Source organism: Numida meleagris, chromosome 1, assembly GCF_002078875.1.
Source record: "Numida meleagris isolate 19003 breed g44 Domestic line chromosome 1, NumMel1.0, whole genome shotgun sequence".
Classification (NCBI taxonomy): domain Eukaryota; kingdom Metazoa; phylum Chordata; class Aves; order Galliformes; family Numididae; genus Numida; species Numida meleagris.
This window is the reverse complement of record NC_034409.1, coordinates 83,967,249-83,986,611: the sequence shown is the minus strand read 5'-3', so window position 1 is coordinate 83,986,611 and position 19,363 is coordinate 83,967,249. Positions and strand designations below refer to the sequence as shown.

The window sequence follows — 19,363 nt, the reverse complement described above, 5'->3', positions numbered from 1 at the left end:
TTTGATTTAGCACTGTGCTGTGATTACACAGATGGATGTTTTTTCACCTTCATCTGGAACAAAGATGGTAGGCTCTTTGCTTGGCCTGGCCTTCCATTTGTGCCAAGGTGCATACCACAGCTCACAGAGACAAACCCACAAATACAGTACGTAGAGCCATCAGAGACACTCTAAGGCACCAGCACAACAGCTCTGCAAAACCTGGTATTCAAGGAAATCAGCAAAACCCAATTTTTATGCAGACTATCCAGCTCATCCTTTTCCCGCTCAAACATAAAGCTATTATACAAGAGGCACTGCATAGTCTCAAAAAAATCAGGCTTCATGAAAAACTCCCTTCTATCTCCACAAGGCAAAGTATTAGGGATGGTCAAGAGACATTATTCGTAATGTTACTTGGCAGGTGGATAATAGGCCCGGCTCTATAACTGTGGGGCAGCCAAGTTGGCTCCAACTTGAGGTCTCAGTACTGAAAATTGTGAAATTTCACCAGAACTATTAGTATCTTGGGGGCTGCCTGGGAGGAGCATGCTGATAAAACAGAGATCTTCAAGAGGAGAAGCTATTTGATGCTTATATAAAGCCATCTTCCCTCATGAATTCCAATAAAAAAAATAATAGAAAATGGCAAGGTAGGTAATATAAAGGACTCAAAATGTTAAGACATCCATTGTAACATACCTTTCACATGAAGAAATGTATACAAGTAACATACAGTTGCTCAGTTGCTATAGCTTCTGTTGTTTCTATTCACTATGTATGGTTTTAAGATGCTTAAAAAGATGTTTAATTACTGCTGATTTTTGGTAATTAAGCACTGCTCCAAGAAAAATGACAGTTCTTGAGAAACACTTTTTTAATGGAAATCTCTCTGTTTCAATGACAATTTTTTGCCAGGAAGTTATCTGCAGACCCGAAACAAATCCCCAAACAACAAGAAGAGATAGATTTCAGACCAGTCACCAATTAGGTCACTCTTCAACTCAGACCATGGTCTTGGCTCTCAGTAGAGCACCTTAAGCCACCGGACACTCCTTGACACTGCTCTCTACCTCTAATTCCACTTTCCAGCTAAAGTGGAAGTTTCACTCTTATCCTTTGACAGAACCATACTGATCTCTAATCAACCTCCTAGCTGCAGGATCTAAATAAAAGCTCTGAGTTTTCTCTATTGCTTGGCAAGAAGTTCAGCAGCATATTTTACTTTGCCTTTTAAGAAGAGAGTGGACACAACAGAAGGTAACAAAACTAGCTTTCACTGTCAGAATACTGTTAAGAACATTTGTACTGAACAGCCACGTTTCTAGCAATGTTAATTCATACATAGTATACAGAGGGAAAAAAAAAAGATTAGGAATGACAGGAAAACATTTTAAAATTTGCCTCACTTCTAAGCTTGTAGGAGTATCTTCTGCAGGATAAGAGAGGGAAAATACTCAAGGACTAGTTCTGGATGCCAAAAAAAATTAGTCCCTAAACTCTTTGCAGAGAATGCCAGTGATGTTCAGTTTAGAACTACTTAAAGTCTTTTTTGTTGGCAGCATACTAGAAACTGAATAGAGAGCACATCTCTTTCACAAGAGTTACAAACAACCGTCACTAATGACATTTGGTTTCCTCCTACCTGCTCTAGTTTCTAAACATGACCCTCTGATGGAACACCAGCCTCCAGCAGCAATTCTCTGAGCATGTCATTCCTTCACAGCCTTTAATTTATATTCAGGATGAAAACATGCCACTTTTTTGTTTGCTTTTGATTTTTATCTTTTGTTTATTGCATTAATCTAAATAACAAAAAATGTCATTGCAATAGGTGCTGTAGAAATCAGTAAAACTAATAAATAGTAGGTATAATATCTAAATAGTCTCCGTCATCAGGATGAGTAGATTCCTGAATTTGTGCTATGTGGAACAGCTGACAGTAGAAATAGTTATAATAGATCACTTTGACAACTTCAGATTTACATAATGGATTCATCTACTTTGTAGATTGGGTTTGTGTGAATTCTCTCTGCATGCAGAAATGCCTATTACCCTAACAACATTTGTTTTGAATGGTAGATGTTTCTACATAAAGTATACATTTCCACAGACTATAGCTTTAAGCTTACATTTTTAAAAGACCTTTATTTTTGTGTGTGTGATGTGCAGTCTGAATAAATAATGTGCATCGGTTGAAATGGGCACTGTTTAATAATTTTATCACATATTTTCATTTAACTCACACAAGCTCACTTTTATTTTTATTTTTATTTTGTTGTTATTCTCAACCCTTTTTCAGATTTAGGGATATCTGTAGTAGCAGATAAACACACTGCAGAACTATGAAACCACACCTAGAAAACCCATACCCTTTTCAGACTGCTCAGATCAAATCACAAAGGTATTTATTCCAGAAAAAAATCTAGGATTAGTACATTCTAGTTCAAAGTCCTATTCCATGGATAAAAAGAGCAAAAACAGAAGAGGGGCTGATAATCCCCTCCACAAACACATATGTATGTGAAGATGTCCATATCGCTGCTTTCTGAGATTTTCACCTTTGGGAGGATGTGTTGGGCAGGGCTGCAGCATCCAGGGCTGTGTAGATTCTGCTTAGTGATGTGACCTATAGGACAATCCAATAAAACTTAAAGTACAGATATCAACAGTACATAACTTCAGAAAGAAACTCACACATCATCCCAGCAGGGCACACAACTCTGAAGAAGCCCAACAGAAAATTCAAGTAGTATGGGAATAAAAGTAAAACGATCATTCTGCTTTCACATCAGCCAAAGGGAATCCCAGCCCAGGAATAGTCTGTCAGGTGACTCCTCTGAGGACAGGGTGCTTGCACTCCCCACTCAGTGCTCTTCATCCTTACAGGATGGGCAGCAGTTGGACAAGCCCACCAGGTGGACTCTTCCAAGTCCAGCTCTGTAGGATTTCAGCATACAGCTCCAGAGTAGCTCATTGAGCCTTTGCATCACCTTTAACATTCCTCTATAATTATCTTAGCTGATGGGTTTTGCTGGCTTTGCTGCAGTTATGGGACCTGGGAAACGTCACCCTATGGTCTATGAAAAAAAAGCAAAACAAAACAAAATTAAAAAAAAAAAAAGCAAGAACCACAGAATTTTCACTCCATAGCAAGTTCTAGAAAGAGAAATTTCCCAGCAACTGGAAATCCTACTTTTTGGTCAAGTATAATATCGCATTCTTTGTTGCACATTAATATTGCTGAGGAATTCAAGTAATTTCTCTATGTCTGTTACTTTCTTACACAGCTATTTTTGACAACATGAATGTATTTTTTTCCTTGGGAAGCTGATGACTTTATAAGACTACTGGGTCACCTAAGCACTTCAATATCTTTCACACATTTTTCCCATTGGTATTTCAAAAAGGTGAAAAAATGCTATCATTCACATTTCCCATGTTAAGGGCAATTTGCTCAAAGCAGAACAGGAAGGCTGTCACAAAGCAAGCAACTGAGAATGAGAGCCTTTGAAATCAAATTGTTCAGATGGAAACATTTAAACTGTGTTCTATATTACATCACCTTAAGCATTATACAGAATTATGAGTATGAGATCATATATGGGCTGTTGTTGCTTTGTACGGTTTGAGAAGTGTGATTAATTTGCAAATTAACAGAGGTACTTTAAGATAATTAGAGCCTCAGATAACCCTAAGTTTGAATATATTAGCACTTTTTTTTTTATGCAAGGCGGAATATATTGCTGTCACTGAACTAAATCGTAAGCAATAGCAATAAAAAGTAGATAATAGCTGTGAACTCTTGCTGTAATTTATTTGATTTTATAAAGTTTGTAAATAAAAGCAAACTTGCAATTAGCTATTTTGTAGCTCACTAATATTTTTTAAAAAAGTAGAAAACAGAATAAAGGTCTATACATCTTTCTAGCTGTCAGTGTAAATGTTCAAGACCCATTAATGCAAGTTGTTTCTCCATATCTCGGGGCTTGTCAGACTTCAGCTGTATCCTCTCACAAATGCTTATACATGAAAATATACATTCATAGTTAGTCAGGGATGAATTATAATTTCATATTTACTTAACCAAATATTGGTTGCAATTGTACTTATACATATTCAAGCAGCTTCCCATCTAAAGCAATTCCTATTTTGCATCGGTGGCATTCATGAAATAAGTGCTTCCTATTAACCCTTTCAAGGTGATTCTATGGGGTTGTATGGCTGTAAATAAGATACTAATTATGCACAGTTAAAAAAAATAAATGCACAACAAACTAGGCAACATATTTTCTGATCTCTCAAAAATCCTAGGAATTGGTTGCACAGCTAACTGATGAGCATCAGAAAGTGAGTTTAATCAACCAATGAGTCTTTTATTTGCACATTCTGCTTTTTCTTCTAATTGGGATGTGCATTTTTTATGCCTAGAATTTCAGGTAATTGCTCACTCTCAAAATACCTACCTATTGGCAAATATTTCCCACCACATCAGCGGTGGTGTTCGGCCTTTCCCTGTTTCACCAACAGAGATATTAAAGTAGACAAAACCTGTTGAAATCAGTAGACCACGTCACGTTTTAACGTCTTTAAGCATATCGCACTTGCTTTATGGTGAAGAGTCTTTGAGCATGAAGGAGACCCAGCAAATGACTCACCGTTTCAAGTTCTTTTCAGAATATTACTGTGAAGCAAATGATTACTTCTTTTTCATATTTGCTCTGTTACTTACAGTTAATGGCAAGATCTGAGCTGGATATTTCTAAATAAATCCAAAAAGTACACTTCAGGTTTGAAAGAGAGTCTATGCTTTCATGAATAGACTTCTTTCATAGGGAACAACTAACTTGCTCACCCTTTTTTCTTTTCCCCACCCTATAAAGTGTGGTTAGAATCAGTGGGAGGAGTAACAACAGCAACTAACAAGGCTTGAGCTCTCAGAAGGTGCTCCTCCACAGTGATAAAACTTCAAATTGCTCTAAAATATAAGAACAAAACAGGAAAAGAAAAGATGGTGGTAGGGTGGGAGAGATTGAGTCAGGAGCTGTAAAGTAATCAAACCAGTTAAGTCAGAAGTATGCAATGAGGGTTTTAGGGAAGCAATATTGCTGAATCCCATCTTCTGTTCTGGACGTTAAGCTTTTATATTCAGATTATGGCTCACAGCAAGTTGTCTTGGCTCCTGGGATTTCCCTTTGTCTCAACTATGATTATTACAACAGATATTCCTTCTAGCCGTTCCTGCTCTCTGCTGTGCCGTCTCGCTCATGCACTTGCCATTTCTCTTTTTGCCTCTCATTATTTGCTTAGGCTTTCAAGCTCTCTGTGACTGCATTCATGGAACAAAAGGTTGCCATTACATTTATCCCTATTTATCCTCTTTTGACATTGAATTGAATTTTGTTCTGCTATCATGAAGAAAGCTAGATTTGTCATCATCAACAACATCTCTATTTTACTTAAATCAATGTGCGCAGAACTGTAATTTATTTCCTAAATCTATCAAAACCCTTTATAACCAAAAACTTTTCACCAAACCCTTCCTCCATTATTTTTCTAGTGGAGGAAAAAAAGAAGAAAAAAAAGAAAAAAAATGGAAGCGCGGATATTTGTATGTACCCAAAATGCCTACAGGCATATTTCTCTTGTGCAATGAGAGCACCCTAGGAGGAACAGAGTGGCCAATTATCCAGGAAGAAAAGTAGCTCACATAATAAAACTAAATTATCATGGTGTTTTGTTTCTCTTCTTACTTTTCATAGACATTCTAAAAACTCCATAGGTAGGAATCAGTCTAATTTAAAATCAAATTACTGGGAAAAAACATCAAAAGATTGAAGAAGGATTAGGTTATATAACACCTCGGCATTAACTCTTACTCTCAAAGCCATTAGCCATCATTGTATTTTAGATGGTTGGGTTGCAAGGTCTCAGCAGATTGACACTAGATGAGAATTATGTATTGCAAAGATAATGTGAATGCAAAATGCAACAGCACTGCATTGTTCCTGACTTCTTATGAAGTTGATTCAGTGACATGAAACTGAAATATTCCATAATGTTGCATTGGCAGGATATGCTTATCCCTACTTGTCATTTCCCATGAAAGCAGAAAGACACTATATCTCAAAATGGTCCTGTCTCATTAGTGCCATCCACATTATACTCTTTTAGCAGTATGCATTAATAAAACTTCTATAAAATGGTAGTTAATTAAGATTCACGACGACTCTGGAAAAATAAAATATCTCTTATTCAATTTTATAGAAAAATATAGTGAGACAAAGGTAAATCATTTGCCCAAAATCATCACTGGTAACAATCCAAAATTCTACAAGGCTTATGACTTTGACTATCACACATTCATGGATGCTGAGAAGGTCAGTGCTACCAAGCTCACAAGGAATCTGTATAATGGCACCATCAAAACTTCTCCTACTAAAGTGACAAGTGAAAAACTATTTCCTCCAGTGGGAGCTCTTATGTTGGAACTGGAGTAACTATCATTTTCCCAAATCCAACTGGACTATAAGTAAATCACAGTGAGCCATGAAAATGAAGCATTCACAGAGGAGAGACTCTATGTATACTTTAAACTACATGTCACTAAAATAATACAAATTACCTTCACCATTCAGCCTCCCTGGAAAAGAGAGACAGCAGAAGGGGCAGAAGATGCTATGCTAAGGTGGCCACCATTAATTCATTTCTAAGAAAGTTATGTATTTGCTTGCAGAAAAAAAGAGCTTCTTCTCTACTTGAAAGCCATACCTACCAGGTACTCAAAGTTTTGATTCAGAGACAGCCTCACCAATTAATTCTCTGTGCTCTATTTCCCTTTTCTTGGCAGTGAAAAATGAGAGCCCAGCACATGTTATTTGCTAGTGCTGAGTAGCTTTTCAAAAACAAACTTCAGGCTTGGAGATGTCAAAGAGATAATGCTAATAGCACAGGATCAATGACTTCCTTGTGACTCAGTACGGAGGCCAAATCTTTACACTCTTTGACCTTTCTGCAAATTCAACACAGCCACTGATCACTGATGATCCACTAACAGACTCTACTAGCACAAGCAATATAATAACTTCAATCATTTCAGTTACGCATCTCCAACGGGACATTAAATGTAGAGAGCAGATGTTCAAAAATCAATGCAGTCGCTCTCCCATGATTTCACTTTCTAAAAGTGATCTCCTGAAGAAACAATACAAGAACACATCCCTTACATTTTTTGATGCACCTTTTTTCTCTGAAGGGAAAGATGTCTGAATAACAAAGCTCCAAGAAAGGTTTAGGTTGAGCCCTATGTTTAGTACATGTTAAGAATAAACAAAAGGATATCTACATACTTGCAGAGATCAGAGCAGTTGCAGGGCTGATGTATAGAGATCAGAGTTGCTATTCAATGTGCTCACAGTAAGTATGCCATACCAAAAGTAATGCCTCCTATTTATTTCTATGAAAACTACAACAGGTTCAAAGAGTACAATAACAATATTTGATAGAACAAATTCTCAGCAATAAAACTTTATTTCTCAGCATAGGCACCACCACTAGCTATGCATTTGCACCAGCAATGAACAAGAGCCTGCATGTCACACTCATCAAAACCTGCACCAGTGGAGATGAACCACTATCACTGTCACTGCTGCTGAAATGCACCACTTACTGCATTGCTGTGCTCATATCCACTGTTTGGTCTCTATCAACATTCAGAAAGTGTGAATGAATGTCAATAGGTGTCATTTTTTTCCACAAGGAGGAATTTAATGACACACCTTTGCTTCATCTGCACTTCAATGTCAGATGCCATTCTGTCAGACTGCCCCTCTACTGCCACCTGTCATGTGGCAACAACATGTTGGGAAATACTGGTGGGAAGGTTCAACCATACCACCAATATCCATCTCTGATGTTGTGGGCCAACATAAAATAGGAGCAGCCCTCATACAATAGGGGACATCACTGGTAACAAGCTAAGTCTGTTTTATATCTTAGAAATTAGAAGGCTGCAGTAAATAAGCTCTCTCTGCAGAAGATCTGGAAGACTTGTGAGGATCTTATTCAGTTTTAAGTACCACTAGACATATGGCAATGAGGCTTCCTCTTACTCTTTGATCAAAGGAGAAAAAATTGTATTGTTGTTAACTGGGCTGGTGTGCATTTATCCAATTTCCTACTGCAACTTTATATTACATGCTTCTATGAATCCTTGGTAAATTGAAAATCCAGTCTAAGAGCAAACCAAGAAATCTTATTCATCACACAAAGAAACAATTTACAAAATGGAGTCTCTTTTTTTCAGCTTCTACAGAATGGTAAACCTACCATATATCCAACAAAAAAACCCTCAAATTTAGCCTAAATCTCATCCTTTAAATCTGTAAGCCAGCCTCATGTCATGCCTTAAAGATCCACATATTCAGACGAACATAATAAACCAACAGAATTTGAATCAGCTGTACTTGTGTTACAAATGTACCAAAGGCAATTTATCATCTCATACCAATGAACAAATGCAATAACAAGAATCTGCTCCTTCCATTCAACTCTCTATTTTGTCTCCAATCTGGCAGCATCCATAAGCTTTATTCCATGGAGCTACTCACTTCTATGGACATAAGTGCTTTGTTGAATTACAACCTCAAAATATTAGGCAACTGCCACAATTATTCATTGATTCATATGGTATGGCTGAACATGAGTTTCATGTTTTATGCAAGCCACTTAATGCAACAAAAGTGGGTTTTGTTCACTTTGGATACTCACAAAGTTTAAAATTATATCATGGTTTTTTTAAAATTCATTAAAAAATGAAGCTGTAACACCTGTGATTTATTGCATAGCTAAGCATATTAAACATGCAATATAGTTATATCAGGAAAGAATAAAATAGCCTTTGAACTAGAAAGTTTTTTTTAAACAAGTCTCAGTTCAGAGCAGACTTATATACTCTAGTTGTAAACCCTTAAAAATGGCACTAAAAAGGAGAAAGAACAGTACACTATCTCTTTCATGCATCCACACAGATGCTGCTGTTACATCTGAACTTTTAACACAGAGCAGGGTCAGTAGCATCTCACTTATTTTACAATAGCCATGTGCATATAAGAACCTAACAGAGGTAAAAGGCATTAAAACAATTTGCCACTCTATGATTTTCTAAGTTGAAATAATTGTTCTTTCTGGCACTATGTATATTTTGTGGCAGTACTCTGATACCTCAGCTTTGGAGTGCAACTGTATTGTCAAATCAGAGAACAAGCAGTGGAGGGGTGGTATTTTTAAGAGAATCCTCAAGAAAACAACACATCACACAGTAAGTAGGAAATCACCTGCTGACAGACGCTGATCCAATCAAAGCTTTTAGAAATACATTGAACTTTATTCAAGTGAATTATTAAAGTGTATGGCTAAAATGGTGGAGATTCTTAAATACTTTGACAAGTAGGCATTCTAAGACCTCCCTAAATAACAAAATCAGGCCTTAAAAAAAAAAAACAAAAAAAAAAACAAGACAGACAGAGGCAATAGCTGAGACTAATTAGACAAAATAATGCTAGATACTGAACATTAAATCTAAATACTTCATTACACCAGCGTAAAAAAAATGTAAAATTTAGAGCCAATAACATGGTAAATCTACATATTTCCCAAGAAAATACGTAAATACAAGGAAAATATGAAAAATAACAATTTATTAAAGCCTCACAAAATGTTCAGTTTAGAATGGTATGAAGAACAGAACAAGATCTTTGTTCTTGGGGTTAGAGTTTACATTTTCCCTCTTCAATGTATACATAATGTTATTCTTAAGATAAGATAAAGAAAACAATACTTTATTTTCCTTTAAGAACAAGCATAGCCCAGGCTCAGAGTTTCACAATTCCAGTCTGTCAGAAGATAATTCAAAACATGTACCTCAGCAGACAGTGGTTTCTGGCCACCTGCCTTGTAACAGAGACGTTTGTGGTATTTCTGGTGCCCTGGGTAATTTTATAAGTCAATGAAACAGAACATGAATTAAAGTGAGGAAAAAAATCAACACAAAACAAAAATCCTACTAAAAGAGACATGGGCTTTCCTGGGGACAGGACAGATGCTGCGCGTTTTGTTAAGGGACACCTGATGTGAAATTGAGGCAAACGCAACCAGGAGATCACAGGAGGGGAAGATAAAGGAACTTGCTATACTATTGCTGACTATTCAACTGTTGCGTCTCTTTTTCTGCTGTTTTTTGACCTCATTCAGAAAAAAAAAAAAAAAAAATGTTCCACGCTGAAAGTGCCAAAACCAACAAATCTGAAATGATGCGCTTCACAGCCCCCTAGATCATTGCAAAGCTAACTATAAATAATATACATTCTCTTTACAGTATGACACTTAAAACAGGTTTCCAAAAGCTAGTGAAGGTGTTTAGGAGTGAAAGAGATGCAGGACAGACTACTTGTAAGGTAGATGTTCCATTATTCACCTGTTGGGGATAGCAAAAACAAAGATAGCTGGCCTTGCAGATTAGACACCTGGCAAGAAGCACTGTGCCTGGGAAAACTGGGTGCCAAGTGGCTCTCTGTGAGAGGTATTGTCTTCCTAGAAGCATTGAGGACATTTGTGTGCTGTTGGCTGATCCCTATATGAGTCACAGCTTGCCTCTGGGGGTAACATATAAATGCCCAAAATGTTCTTCATGAATATTTACTGACACATATTAAGTATTTATACCCCAGTATATTCTCGTACAGCAGCCATTCCATGGTTTCTCCCCTCCCCTCCATTATCAGTGCTTGAATCAAGGTGAAATGGAGATCAATCACACTGACAGGCAGTTTACACATCTCTGCACGTCATGGACATTCTCTAAAGCCATACGCGCCAACCCTGCCCACAGCAAGGGGTTGGAACTAGCTGATTTTTAAGATCCTTTCCAACCCAAGCCATTCTATGATTCTATTGCTTTATGAATTTGCCATCTCTTTATTTATTTCAGAAGATTTTATGTCTGCAGTCTCCATTTTTCCAGTCTTGAAACTCAGATGGTTCTGCTGAAAATGTCAGCACAGGTTATATGTTCCAAACAAGGAGTAGGTTTTGAGCAGCACAGCTTGGCACAGATTTACAGCAAAATTCTGAATTTTAGTAGCATATTTGAAAGAACAAACTGAAAAGCTGAGTAAAACTCTGAGTACAAATCTATGTGAATCGAAACAGTACAGCCTTGGTAGGAAAACCTGGGACAGCATGTAAACCAAAAAAGGCCAATACTGGCATCACAGGAACTTTCAGCATTTTTAGCTAGTTGTTTTCACAATAACCAAGCAGTATAAGTGAACTAAATACCTACTGAATCACAGGCAATAAAAGTAAGTGTTGATGAATTTTCAAGAACACAATAAAGTAAAAAAAGGAAAGAAAGAAAAAAAAGCGCAGCAAAATTAAAGAAATATTTAGATTTCTTTGATGTGTTATTTCACAGAATATATGCAGACACAAGAGTTTATTGCTCCACCACCATGGACCTACAGAGGTTAATACACCAAACTAAATTAGTAGGAGTTTTACTAGTCATTTTTAATGATAAGTAGCCAGCCTCATGTTTCATTTAAAAGATAACTAGTTAAAAGTTAGTACATATAGCTTCTATAATTTGTAAAATTTTTGAATGATCCCTCACATCTATGGAAAATTTCTGGAGATCCATAGATCAAGTATTGTTAAACAACTTGTGCTCTTTCACATGCTAAATCCAGGGAGTTTCCTTCTAAGCAATTCACGTAACTATACAAGTGTGAAACTCGACATCATATTCAAATTGACAAAAGGATATTGATTTGGGTATAATGTCTAATATATCTAACAGAGCAGCTATAGCCATTATCCTCTAGTTTTATGATGGAATAAATTGATGAGATTCCAAATCCAAAGATTTGCCGAAAGGCCAGATTTCTCCTTCCATTTGTGAACTTTCATTTACATGTATATACCCTACAAAACCCAGTAACAAAGAAAAAAAAAAAAAAAAAAAAAAAGGACCTCAATTTCCTCAGTTACCTGACAATACTGTTAATGTACACGTAAGAATGAAACCTGTAATTTTGTAGCAACTTAGTAACAGACAGCACCAGTAGGTGGTCTTGTCTTAGACCATTAAATGCCTTTAAAAAAAATCTCTGAATGCAGTCAGCTTTGCAGTACTGAATAACTAGAACTTTCTGCTTGCTTGCCATGCAGAAAAATATATATTTAAGTAATTCGACCTGATTGTAGAAGATAAGGGGAACATTTATCAGAATTTTACAAAAGAATGTGCATAACACAGTCTTCAAGCTTAAATAAAAGATCTATATGTGATATGGTTGATTTCTACTATACCTTTTATTATGGAATACCAGTTCATTAGAAAACAGGTATTGGGAATATGAAATAAGGGAGAATATTTACTCATGAACTGGACTGAGTTGAGGGCTTCAAGAAATGTAATGCTGCTCTGTATAGCATAAGACACAGCAAAGCTATGGCGAAGCTCTTCACCATCCATTTGAGGCTGATGAGAAACAGAAATTCAGAAAGTTCTGGATGACTTATTTTGGGGTACAAGCATGCTTCTGATCTTAATTCTGCCGCTGGATAGAAAATAAAATTTCCTTTGACCCTAAAGTTGCTTTTATCTGAATATATCCAGAAATGCTTGTGCAGGTATTAACGCAGCCTGACATTTAGCGTCTGCAAACACACAGGGAGCTGTGCCTACAGGGAGCTTGCTTCTAGCTCTGGAGGCCTCCTCAAGTGCTCAATCAGAAACATCCTCCTTTTGGAAGGGCTCCTACTTCCTCATTTCCTTTCTTTGTATTTGTATTTCTCACAGAAAAAAAAGCAACAAACAACAACAAACACCAATATCAGTCACTCCTAAGTAAGGCATAAAATCATCCAGCTTTACTCAAGTGAAGCAACTCTGCTTTACATTACTGTAGATCTAGATCACCTTCCTGAAAATTAAATCTGTTTATAAAATGCAAGTATTTAATCTTATCCTGTTTTCTTCCCTCAGTGGATTAATTATCATAATCTGTGCGCTAAGTGATGTGCAAAATATGAGGACAGACATGTTCTCTGCTCTAGACATTGTTCCATAACATTTTATCAGAATTCTTTAATGCTGCAAGAAGGGTCATTAGTAAACTTGCTTCTCTTCGTCTGTTTTAGGTTGAAAAATGCCTCCTTGGCAAATATACTGATTTATTTGCCTTTCCTTTACAAGTAACGCTAATCACCTACACCAGGTCTTCCTGCAGTTATTAATCTTTGATTTACTAGAGTTTTCTGGAGCTGAATATCTGGAGAAACAAAAACAAATTTGGCTTGTTTAACATCATACAGCTTTTACCAACACTGTGTCAAAAGACAAATTAGTGGTCTAAATCCAGTTCATTTCCCTCACAGAATACCCTCACATCTCATGAAATCAGCTGACATTAGTTTAGCAAAACTGAAATCTTTGTACTAAAAAGCACAGCTTTTTATGTGTTACCTGCCTTCATTTTTCTTAACCTTCCCATTGACCAAAGCATATAAACAGTGAATAAGATTTTACCTCAGCAAACGCAGACTGTAAATAAGAGTTTGTGGCTTGCTCTTATGCTCATCTCCAAAGTAGACCTCCAGTAAGCATGACAGCAATCTAATTCTGCTGAGGTTGCAAGGCTCCTTTAACAGAGGTTGTCACTCAAATTAACAAAGAGCAAAGATGAGTGGAAATAAGCAGCATTCTCTCCTTCCATTCTCTGCCAATCTACTGCCAGAGTATCTGTACCCAGCCCTTCATATTTCTGCATAAAAGAAAGACTAATGGGACAAGCAAGAGTGCAAAATACTAGAAACTATAATGTGCCTTGTCACAAATTGGAAATATACTTTAAATCCCTCTATTTCCACTAGTTTCTACCCTTAAAAATGTTTTTTATCCTGCATTCTGAGACAAGGAACATGTAATCGATTGGTACAGACCAGGACAGCAGTTACAATTGCAACAGACTATTTACTAGTTCCATCTCTAATATCACTATAATCTTAATCTTTTCAAAAGATCCAAGAACCTGTGATTGATGTCTCTGCATTTAGATTACATATGCACATAAACTAATTAATTAAACAGAGAATTTGGAAGATGAAGTAGAAGCCAAATTCTTCTTGCTACTATATGAGCATTAAAGTCTTTTTTCACTTGAGAAAAATCTGAAGTGAGAAAACAATACTGAAAAAAAAATGCTAATAGTTCTTAAGATTAACGTGTTTGTCACTCAGCTGGAATGTTTCAAGCTGTCATTTAGGCAGGATTTTAGTTTTGTCCTAGATATACCTGGAAGCAATTATGATTAGTTTGTAGACTGAAGGTTACCAGTAAATTGTTAAGATTAGTCCACTTTCAAAATAAGGATGTTTGTGGCCATAAGAAATTGAAAGCCCTGTGAAGTCCACTTTGTACCTTAAAGTGGAAGGCTGTGAGAAGAGAAAAAACTGCTGTTAGCATGGCAAGGAACTCATTGGAGTACAATAGGAAAGAAAGACACAGAACAGTGGCTGATTACATGGAAACAGAAAGGAGCACAGGAATTTGAAAAGTTAAAAGAACAACCAAGACCTGCACATTGCCAAGGGTCAATTTTGCTGTCATATGGCTCTATACCAAATTACCAACTCGGCAGCAAATTTGACCCTAACAATATGAAACCTGGCACAGCCATAATGTATCAAGCATAAAAACATTAGCAGGAGAACTGAGAGGGCATGGGAAGTGTAGAAAGCAAGAAGACAGAACAGCAGAGTTTGAATTGTCTAAGAGAATATAACTATGAGTAATGGGAAGACATTTAAAAAAAATTGATCATTGAGGCTGAACAGCAGGGAAGGAAAACAAGATGAATTTGACCACAAGAACTGTATCCAGAAGGAATCTCATCTCATCTTGTGAGATGTTTAGAACAAGGCTCAATGAAGTAGTAAAAAATATACTGTAGGAAGCAATTTTGCAGGTCAAAGAAGGGCTTTTCTGTCTCTGTTACACAGAACTTCAGAGATAAAGAAAGAAAGAAGGGGAAAAAAATATACTGGTTAGAAGCAGGATTCTGTTCATACAGGCAAGAAAGAGCGAGAGCTTTCCAGTAAAAATAAGAGTTAAGAAAATGTTCTCAAGACTAATATTTTATGCAGGCTGTATACTGTGTATATTAAGGTGGGAAAGAAAAAAAGATTGTTGTGGAAAAGGTAAAAAGTTGTATAATTGAAGCACAGGCCATGCTGTTACAAAAGGAATTAGAAACAAACCTATGCTCGTTTGCATGAATAGTGTTGAACCTACAGGTTAGCTGAGGACAAAAAGCTGGAAACTTTATGTACTTGCTACAGTACAAGATGAGAAACCATAGCTTTATGGCAATGGACAGACTCTCCGACTAGGCAAGAAGTGCAGATGCCAGAACAGATGAACACAGAGAAACAGCTCATCTCTTCATGCCAAGGACTATGCAAGGGCAGCTCAGCTACAGAAGACCTGTTGTGGGGACACAAACAAGAAAACTAGAAAGTCACAAAAGGAAAAGCAGAAAGAGGGTTGTGTACTATTTACTGCCAAAACTAGGGAGAATCATCCAACTGAAGCTGGATGCCAAAGTAGACACCCTGGAAACATCCAACACAATGGAACCACTGGAAAACACAGATAAGCTTAAATACGTTCTGCCAGGTTGCAAACTGATAAGGCCTCAAGTGCCTTTGCTCTTTCAGTAGTGCTGTGTGGGGCCAAAGAAACTGTTGACTTGAGTCACCGGGGACAGAGATTAAAAAAAACAAGTCTACAGTTATTGACCTGGGATTAATAGCTAGTTCACAGCTACATTAGTGGCACTGTTTGACAGAGCTGGAAAGTAGTATTTGCTGGCACAGTCACAGAGCATTACTTTGTTTGATATGAAAATGTCAGTGAATATCTCTTTCAATTATTCTTCCTTTCCCATTTGAAAGCCATGTTTATTCCACACAAACCTTGCGTTATCTCAGTTTAATTCAGAGAATTATTTGTATCAGTGAAGCTGAATAAAAAATAAGGCAGTGCAAAAATGCTACAAAATAAAAAACTCATGTAGGACATTTAGGATGGATCTTCACAAAAGAAAAGAAGAATGCCATCCAAGTTAAAAAGCCTTGTTGTAGATTGACTGTTTTCGCTGCATAATAAACAGGATGAGAAACCTTTAAGTATTCCATTAAAAGTTACCATGAACTATACAGGCTTCTTTCAGTGTAAGGAAAGGAATATTTACAAATAATCTGACAGTAACCTCCTGAGACCTTCAATTCCCTCTTTCTACAAAGTACATAACCTGATATGTCTACATACAGAAGAAAAGTAAGTTTCAAATGCAGATCTCAGAGTTATCAGATGCCCTGATGTATGGTTCCCATATATCGAAAATAAGCACACAATACCATCAATTACATGACCAGAATTGCCTCCTTAAGCCATGGGTAACTGAATTTCCAACACCACAGGCTGGCCTCAGATTCTGAAAAATCTGGAAGAGGGATCAGATGAAAGTCCAAATATGCTTTTTTTTTTTTTTTTGCATCTTTTACAAAAGCACTTATAACCTCTCAGTGAGGCTTACTCCCCTACCAAAAATGCCCACAATATTAAGATTCCCAAAAATCAGAATTCCCAACTTCACCACTGTGTTTTACAAGCAAATAGACAATCCTGATGACATAAGGGATGGCAGCTTCTTCCTCTCACCTAGAGCAAAAGGAAAAGGAAAGCAAAGTAAAAGTTGGACAAGGTTTCAATATGAAAGGCAAGGTTGAACTGTGCTAAGCACACTGGTGGAAATGCAGTAACAGTGTGTATAGTAATATCACCACGGTAGAAATTAAGCATGCTGAGGGAAAAGGAAAGAAAAGAAAACCAAGCTCTTCTGGAAATCAAAAATCCATTAAAAAAAACAAACATACAAAAAAAAAATTGCACTAAATCTATGGGCACAGTTTTATTTGCCTCTATGGGGGTCTGCTGGCTAAAGCTCTCTTACAAGGCTCCCTACGCAATAAGGGTATTTCTGCAGTTTCTCATCAGCAGTCAGTCAAAAGAATCCAAAGGAAGTGTATGACTTCCAAGATACAGAGACAATAGAAGGAAAGCAAGTAGAGTTTAAGATAGAAGTCTTTAAAATGGACAGCTGCAGAGCTATGAGACTGAGATATCAGACAATTCACTTGGTGTTTTGAAGACAGATGGTAAGCAAGAATGTGATCACTGAATGACAGCAGTTATGCAGAATAAGTTTTCCCCAGCAGAAACACAGTGGTTATAGGAAAGGCACTGTGGCAAGATAGTACATTTTTCAAGACATTTATTTGGCATTTACTGGTTAACTAAAGGTATCTTAGAAAGGAAAGAAAAGATCCGGTGGTTGCCACAAAACTTTTCAACATTTTCATGCTTTTTATCTGCTTTTTCACCCTCTTCGATTTACCAGAAAGATGAGTAAATAGAAGCTGTAAGAACAGAAAGACAACTGTTTCACCCCAGAATCTGATGCAGCTGTGTCTGTTTGAGTGCATGGCCAGTCTCTGCAACTCCAGAGCAGGCACTGCAGATGCACGCTGCAGTGGGAAGGAATGCAGTGCACAGCCAGGTGTCTGAGGAGAGCTGGCAGGGAAGCAGCCAAAGGAAAGGGACCGACAGCTACAGTGCATCAGCTGGAGTCACTTCCCTTCTGGATGCTGCTAAATCATCCCTGGCAGAAACCATTTATTCCCAAGGCTCCCGGAAACATTTCTGACAAGCAAATCCTTTTCAAAGAACTTGATCTGACTGAGGGCAGATATTTCCAAAATGCTACCATATGAGATAACACTCCCTGAAACCTTTTATACCTTTCTCTGGTCTCCCATCAACTAAACCAGTAGAGAGCTCCACTATATTGAACACTAAACACAGACTTTTTTCTTTTCCAGACTTGATCAGCAGCATTTACCTGCTACTATTTTGTTTACATAGAAATCTGAAGGTTTGCCTATTCACATATGAGGGGACAGCTTTTTAAAATTTCTGAAGATCTTTCCCAGTCCATATATGCATGCCTATGGAACACAATTGTCGCAATAAATAAACAAATTTGGAAATCCTGTAACAAATACAGCCGCCCTATCACTGACAGCAATCCAAGCTCTGTACAGACTTTTATCTTTGCAGCTACACTGTCTCCAACACTGCTGAGACTTTTATTCTAAATGTTCTCTTAACTGTTAATAAGAGCCTTGGGTTAGCTGAAAACACTGCCTAGTTGTGTCGAACTCTCATGCAGAAATAAAAAAAGGTTTTCTCTCTATAATTGTGGATGTGTCAGAAAGATGAGGCAGCAGCCAGTGCAGGGAAAGGTTGAACAAGGGAAGCAATTATTGGGGTAAGAAGATTAAAGAGAAAAAATTTGAACCAATCAGGAAATCAAAAATATATATTAAAAAAAAACATTCACAGCAAGCAGGGTGGAAGCAAGGATCAACTGGTAAAGAAAAATCATGATATGACAGGAAAAAGAGGCCAGATCTTTGCTCACTCAGCACTCACCCCTCCAGATTTAGCGTGAGGGTTTCCTGCACTCTCCCCTTTCTTCTGGTGGCAGGATGGGTGGAGGGAAAGGGAGGGACAGCAAAAATTGAAAAACCACTAATGAATAACAATACTGGTTCTTTGTTAGAACTAATGCTCCTATGTCAAGCTGGACAAGTCACTAAGACTGCATGGTTTACTGCTAGTTACTTATCATTTGTTCCTCATTTTCATGTTCAACTTGAAATAGGGTTCGCAGAAGTGCTGAGCCCTGACAGCTGCAGCTGCAAATTGTGCTTATACTCTGGGAACTGCTCAATGAGAATCGTGTTTCTATATAGAAAGCGTTATAAACATGTTGCCTATGTATAGTGCTAAGTAACGCTAACTGTGCTAAAAAAAAAATAAATAATAAAATTGAATTCCTTAGGTGTTACAAAATAGACTCCCAAAGCAGATAATTTCATACCTTATTTTCAATACTATCACCTCAGCTCACAGTTTTTTGTTTTGTTCTCTGAAAGAAATTATTCTGTTGTAGTATGCAGATACTACCCTTGTAAGGTACTAAAAGAAATAGCTCTCTCTCTCAAGATGATTTTAACAGTCATGTAACAATTGAGGTTTAGAGACCTCTACTGAATGATGGGGAGAAAACAAAGTAGATGGTCATTAGGCAAGCACTGCCTTTCTGGCAAATGAGGTGGAGCTTCACAAGAAAGACAGAAAGACAGACAGAAAGACAGACAGAAAGACAGACAGAAAGACAGACAGAAAGACAGA

The 19,363-nt window shown here is 37.2% G+C and overlaps 1 long non-coding RNA gene across 2 annotated transcripts in view; it reads right to left on the bottom strand.

The window, feature by feature from the left end:
• LOC110400544 overlaps positions 1,868–19,363 on the bottom strand; it is an 86,484-nt gene continuing 68,988 nt past the window's right edge. For both annotated transcript variants that reach the window (XR_002439931.1, XR_002439929.1), the window contains one exon: positions 1,868–3,059. This is a non-coding gene — a long non-coding RNA (uncharacterized LOC110400544). The remainder of the gene's footprint in view (positions 3,060–19,363) is intronic.